This window comes from Chiloscyllium plagiosum, unplaced genomic scaffold, assembly GCF_037043375.1.
Source record: "Chiloscyllium plagiosum isolate Xiang-an unplaced genomic scaffold, Cpla_swu_hap1 HiC_scaffold_20, whole genome shotgun sequence".
In the NCBI taxonomy this organism is placed as follows: Eukaryota; Metazoa; Chordata; class Chondrichthyes; order Orectolobiformes; family Hemiscylliidae; genus Chiloscyllium; species Chiloscyllium plagiosum.
Genome location: NW_028270158.1, coordinates 40,446,879 through 40,453,943, shown reverse-complemented (window position 1 = coordinate 40,453,943; position 7,065 = coordinate 40,446,879). Strand labels below are relative to the sequence as shown.

At 40.9% G+C, this 7,065-nt stretch overlaps 1 long non-coding RNA gene across 1 annotated transcript; it reads right to left on the bottom strand.

The window, feature by feature from the left end:
- Positions 1-333: 333 nt before the first annotated feature.
- Positions 334-6,796, bottom strand: LOC148146602 (uncharacterized). The gene is made up of 2 exons (XR_015760576.1): positions 5,966-6,796; positions 334-2,998 (listed from the first exon to the last, which is right to left on the bottom strand). It is a non-coding gene; the product is annotated as an uncharacterized LOC148146602 (long non-coding RNA).
- Positions 6,797-7,065: the final 269 nt, after the last annotated feature.

Sequence of the window (7,065 nt, the reverse complement as noted above, 5' to 3'; positions counted from 1 at the left end):
ATCTTTTGGTCCTTGCAGCTCCTCAACTCTAACCACTCAGATTCTATACCTTCTGAGTCTATGTCACTTTTGCTATTGATTTAATATTTTCAAGTTTTTTGATGACACAAAACTAGGTGGATTGTGAATGGTGAGAAAAAGGTAAAGAGGCTTTAGGATGATTTAGACAAGTTGAGTGAGTTATCAAAAACATAGCAGAATACAATATAGTGTGGATAAGTGTGAAGTTGATCACTTTGGTTGGCAAAACAGAATGTTTTAGAAATATTATTTAATTGGTGATGTGAGAAACAAAAGCTCACTCACTTTAATAATTTCAGTCCGAGACAAATATCTGAATAACAGCTTCTTTTTTATTTATACACCTATAGGTGGATGCCTTGTCTAATCACCAGGTATGGTAATTACAGAATGCACACTATATCCAACAAACTCTCGAAATTTATACAGTTTGAATCCCCATATTTTTCCTTATTCCATTGTCTGTTCCCTGCTTCGCTTACGTCACTCATTTCCTTAAGACTGATCCCACAACTTCTGTTTATCCTGTTTTGTCCGTGACAAACTCTTATCTCTGACTCCCATAAGGGTGTTTGACGTCAGTCTATTATAGGTTATTGATTAGGCATATCTTTTCTTCTATCAGCATCTATTTCTATCCAGAGGCCACTTTGACCTCTTTGATTAGGGTTTGTTCCTGTGTCCCCGTGTAAGGGGGAAACAGATGCTTTCCTGTTTGCCCATATATCCACCATTGTTCTGTATTCATGTCTCATGCTCACATATCCTTTCTTTTTGCTGAATATGTATTTTCTCATTCCTATTCTGTATCAGAATTTATACTTGCAGAAATAACATTAATTCATTTATATCCCACAATTTCCCCTTTTTCTTTTCATTACTATCTGTTATCTTCTGCATTTTTGTCTCTTTTTTTTTTTAAACATTGTTCCCAAAATTCGCAAGCATCATTTCAGAGATTTCATCCATCTTAGTCTCACTCATCTCCTTATTATTTAGTTGATAAAGTTCCTCTGTCTGATTCCCCTCAGGGGCATTCGTTTCATCAAGGCTGTTTCAATCAGCCTCTGGGTGAGCCCCCGTATACAGGGTATGACACAACAGCCACTGGCCACCAATACCCCGACTACTACTATCAGGGAAGTAAGGATAAAAACCACCACCCCCTTTCTCTGCTAAAATCATATCAAGGGCTATTCTATTTTCCCATGCTATCCTACTTGTCGCATCAAGCTGTTCTGATATTCCTTTAACCGCCTCTCTTGTATCATTTATAAATCGCTGTTGATTATAAAAAATGTAATTTATCCAGTCTACATTTTTATTAATTGTTGTCCACCAAAAGAGAGCTGACTCAAAGCCTGCTGCAATCTGGTTACGAGCCTTGAATTCAGGTACTCCCCTAGGGACTCCTACCGAATCAAGATAAATCCTGTCATCAAAAGAATTATCTAACAGTAATCTCTTACCCCTTCCCTTTTTCCCTACTATCTTTTCCTTCTCAAATGCCAGGGTAAATGGAATTGCCAATTGTACAATTGCGCATATCCCTCTCCAATCCGGAGGTAGGGTGGGTCTCAATATTTTTCCTCCACAGTACCACCACAGATCCGCTCGGGGAACCTTTAATGCTGAGTAGTTCCCTCCCTTCTCCGTTTCGGTAACATTCTTAATCTCTGTACATAATTTCAGCTCCCCCAAATGTCTCGACCGACTCGTACCTCGCCTGTGCACACATGACGTGTGATTTCCAACTGCGGCGGAAAATGTGGGGGGATCTTTTGCATCTTTCTCCTCCAAGGGAGGGAACATCAGAGATAGGGAGGTACAATTCCTATCATTCCATGCAGTCTCATCCTGATACAGGGCTATCATACATTTCATGCCCTTCCTGTCTTGCTTCCACCCAAGCGGAAAGGGAACCACCTGGGCCACTGGCCTACCGGAGGCACATGCATAGCAATTGCTTTTGTTCAGACTTTTTACAGTATACTTTACCCATTCAACCCAGGCATTTGTATCCCCGTACCCAGTCTCTATCTCGATGGTCTGTTTCAAATCCTTTACCTCTATAATTTTTACTACTGTAGGATCATTGGGAGGGGTGAAAGGTTGTATCTCATTACCCAGTAATTCTACCCATTTTTCCCTGTCCTATGCTAATTCGAAAACAACAGCCCACAAACTCCTTCCTATTTGCTTTCATTTCAATCCCAAATGTTTCATTTAATTGTACCTCATAAGTGCCACCTCCCAAAACCGCTCCGTGCCATGTGGTTTTTCTTATCGTTGAATATATGGGGTTACACTTTTTATCGGGACAATCGGTGCTGGTCGGAAGGGGGCCCGGTGTATTGTGACAAGACCATTATACCAGGTACCATCCCCGAGGCCATCCCCATAGGACTTAAGATGTATCTCTGAGTTGCGGTATTGTCTCTGATTAGCTACATTCCCACAATTTACTAAGCTACATACATCAGTGTCTATTACTTGTGGATTATCAGACTCAGGAACCATTAATAATACATATGAAAATGATATGTGACAAAATCCTAATACCAAGAGGGCTAGCATCATAACTCTAAGCATTCCCAGTATTCTGATCATTATGCTAAAACACAAAAAGGCTTAATATACAATCTTACAGAAATAATCCCGCGCTCGCATCGCCACTGTATAGTCAATTACTCAAAGTCTCTTTAGTCTGAGTTTCAGCGGGTCTTGCGTTGATTCGGCTGTCCAGACTTCTTCCTCAACTGGAGGGTCCACTGGCCCTTTGATCCGAGTATAATGAGTCCAGCCTTTCTCCACCGTCCTTATTGCCGTTTCGGTAGTCAAAAGAGCCTGGTACGGCCCTTCCCAGTCTGGCTGCCGCTTAGTCTCTGTCCATGATTTTATTAAGACCCAATCTCCTGGCCGGATGGGATGAACAGCAAATTCAAGGGGCGGAGTCTGTGCCAATAGACCCTGTTTTCTGAGGAAAGATAAAGAGGAGGACAAGCCCAGTATATACTTCTTTAAAAACAAATCTTTAGTTTCGGGAATTGGCAATTCTCCCTGTGTTCCCAGATAAGGTAATTCAAATAAGATTTCATAGGGGGATAGTCCCAAATCTTTCCTCCGCCAAGGGACAAGCCCAAAAGGCATCCTTTAAATCTATCACACTAAACCATTTGTGATCATGAGGGATCTTACTTAATAACGTGTAGGGGTTTGGCACTACTGGGTGCCTGACCTGCACTATCCGATTTAATGTTCTCAAATCCTGCACCAATCGATAAGTTCCATCAGATTTCCGTACTGGTAGAATTGGGGTATTATAAGGAGACATACATGGCTCCAACAAACCATCTCTAATCAGTCCCTCAATTACTGGCTGCAGTCCTCATTTACCTTCTATGGAAATAGGATATTGTCGTTCACAGACAACGTCCCCTTTCCGTTTTAAATTTATTGTAAGGGGAGGGATCTGTAGTTTTCCACGATTCCCTTCTCTAGCCCATACAATAGGGTCTATCTCTCTCTCTGCATCCTCTGTCAATATTGCCAGTTGTACAACTAATTCTTTTTCCTGAATTTCAATCTCCAGTCCTATAAGGATAATTAAATCTCTCCCCAGTAAGTTACTTCCTATATCAGGGATATACAGCAGTTCCCCTGTGATCCTATCCTTAGGACCTTCTATCATCATAGGTTCAAATACTGGAACAGTAAATCCTTCCCCTTTCACCCCCGAAACAGTAATTGACCGTGTAAACATTTCTACTTTCTTTGGTTTAAAATTCAACGATGACCGTGCTGCCCCGTATCTACTAGGGAGATTACCTCCTCCCTACACGGTCCCACCTTCAAGTTTATCAAGGGTTCCTGGTGGGCCCCCGAGGGCAGGAACCCCTGACACCCCTATTCTTCATCATAATTCATAAGCGGAATTGCCTTTTTCTTCCCTTTGTAGATCAGGATACTCCCGCTTAAAATGCCCTATCTTTCCACAATAATAGCATCCTTCCTGTAGCGACTTCCATCTCTGCCCCTGTCGCTCAAACCCTCTATCAAATGTTCCCCCTTGTCCTCTCCCTCTTTACAAACACTTTCTGTGCCTCTCTCAACAATTCATCTAATGGTTTTTCGCTCCACCCTTCTATCTTCTGTATCTTTCTCTGTATGTCTGGCCATGCTCTTGTCACAAAATGTACTTTCAAAAGACCCTGTGCCACTGGGTCCTCAGGGTTCATTCCAGAGTATTTCCGCATTGAGTCCCTTAATCTTTGCAAGAAAGCTGAGGGAGTCTCATCTTTCTCCTGTCTAATTTCAAAGGCTTTAATCAAATTCTGTGACTTCGGAACTGCCTCCCTTATTCCTTTTAGAATCAGGTCTTTCAATTCCCTCATTTCTTCTCTATGCTCTGGGTTTTGGTTTTCCCACTGGGGGTCTCTGAGGGGAAACTTCACCTCTCCCTGTCCAGCATCCCCATCTCCAATCGGGTGTTCCCTGTCCCATATTTTAATGGCAGTTCCTCGTACAAGTCCCCTTTCCTCCCCAGTAAATAATATATTCAAAATAGACATTAATTCAGCCCAGGTATACAGACTGGGCCCCAAAAATTGAACAATTTGTTCAGACAACCCCACCGGATCCTCAACCAGGACCTCCATTTCCTTTTTAAATGTTCTGACCTCCCCACTGGTGAGGGGGGGCACTTACAAACCCAATCTCTTTGTCCCCTATGGGTACCTCCCAAAGGGGATAAGTCACTACGTTCTTCCCCTTTTTCTTTTTTTTTTAAAGAAATATTGCAATATTTCTAGCTCCCCATAACTTCAAACACCAATTCATCAATTTATGCTTGACTAACCTTCAAAGCCTGTTCCTAACTTATAAATATATTTATATATATTTACGTTCATTTCTTCAGTATTTAATAGTCAAAATGCAAAATGCATACAGTTCCCAATTTTGCAATTCACTGTAAGTACCCAGTTTTAGTCCTTTAATTTAGATCCAGAATTAGTTTTCTTAAATAGTCCTGACCAATCATTGCTCAATTACAATACTATAAGTCGTAAAATAATCAGAACTTGCCTTAAAAGAATTTGTCTACTCAAGTTTTTTTTAAAAAACAACTTCTAATGCATGAACAATGGCTGAATCCAAGGTCACAGATATTAACCATAGAATTTTGCTTTTACCACAATCTAATGTTGAACTGAAACTTCAACTGTCCTCCATAAATCGCTTTTATGTAAAGATAAAAGAGATTAGTTAGAAACTGATAGTAAGGCAGTCATGATCTGTAAAAAGAACAGGAGTTATCATTCCTTTTTTTTTTCATAATCACAATAGAATCCTTAACCTTAAAAGAAATCATGTTAAATTTCCATAACAAAAATCAGATTCAAAACAGTCCTGGAACTCAAGCTCCAGGGAATAAAACACAAACATTCAATCACCAACAAACAAATGTTCACTCAAACCAAATCACAAAGGGTTAAACTTCCTACCAGCTGTACAGCTCTTTTCATTCTCTCTCTCTCTCTCTCACACACTCTCTCTCTCTCTCTCTCTCTCTCTCTTTCGCACATTGACATATAAACTCAGATATTCACAAACCCAGTCTTCGTCCGATCTGTACTTTGGCCAGAAGACAGCGGGACGAAGAATGGAGTCCTTAGTCCATACAAAGCAACAATATTTAATCATCTTTCTCCCTTGCACAAGTATTATTTTGCCAATTTCCACAACATCCTGCCCAAAGGACTTTCCGGAGGAATGTTGTAAGGGACCCCGCCTCCATTTCCATTGTCTTTTCCTTACTTTGTTTCCCCGGAGGCTTTTTCTTACCCAAAGCGCAAGCCATATTGAGTTCCTTCGTTAGTCCCTTATTAACTACTAAAACTCAATCCCGGCCACCAAGGCAATACTTAAAAGTCAATTTTCTTACCTTGGTCTGTGCACAGAGTTGCCTGGCCCCTTTTGTCACCGTATCTTCTATCGAGCTCCTATCACTGTCTGATTCAGATGTCTCTCTTATAGGATTCACATCAGTCACCCAAGGGAGCAGACCAAACCGGGACACGAGACCGCTCCTCAATGGGGAACGGGACGCGTCTTCCCAGTGTCCAAGGCCAGCCACTCCCCCCGGTGATGGAAGAAAATCCCGGACGAGCCCCCAATTGTGAGAAACAAAAGCTCACTCACTTTAATAATTTCAGTCCGAGACAAATATCTGAATAACAGCTTCTTTTTTATTTATACACCTATAGGTGGATGCCTTGTCTAATCACCAGGTATGGTAATTACAGAATGCACACTATATCCAACAAACTCTCGAAATTTATACAGTTTGAATCCCCATATTTTTCCTTATTCCATTGTCTGTTCCCTGCTTCGCTTACGTCACTCATTTCCTTAAGACTGATCCCACAACTTCTGTTTATCCTGTTTTGTCCGTGACAAACTCTTATCTCTGACTCCCATAAGGGTGTTTGACGTCAGTCTATTATAGGTTATTGATTAGGCATATCTTTTCTTCTATCAGCATCTATTTCTATCCAGAGGCCACTTTGACCTCTTTGATTAGGGTTTGTTCCTGTGTCCCCGTGTAAGGGGGAAACAGATGCTTTCCTGTTTGCCCATATATCCACCATTGTTCTGTATTCATGTCTCATGCTCACATATCCTTTCTTTTTGCTGAATATGTATTTTCTCATTCCTATTCTGTATCAGAATTTATACTTGCAGAAATAACATTAATTCATTTATATCCCACAGTGATAAATTGGGAAATGTTGATGTACAAAGGGAGCTGTTATCCTCATAAACTAGTGACTGAAAGCAAGCATGCACGTGCAGCAGAAGTACATGAGACCATATCTGGAGTTTTGTGTGCAGTTTTGGTCTCCTTACCTAAGAAGAGATAAGTGAATCTACATTGGACTGATTCCTGGGATAGCAAGTTTGTCATATGATGAAGGAGAAAGTGAGGTCTGCAGATGCTGGAGATCAAAGTTGAAACTTTATTGCTGGAACAGCACAGCAGGT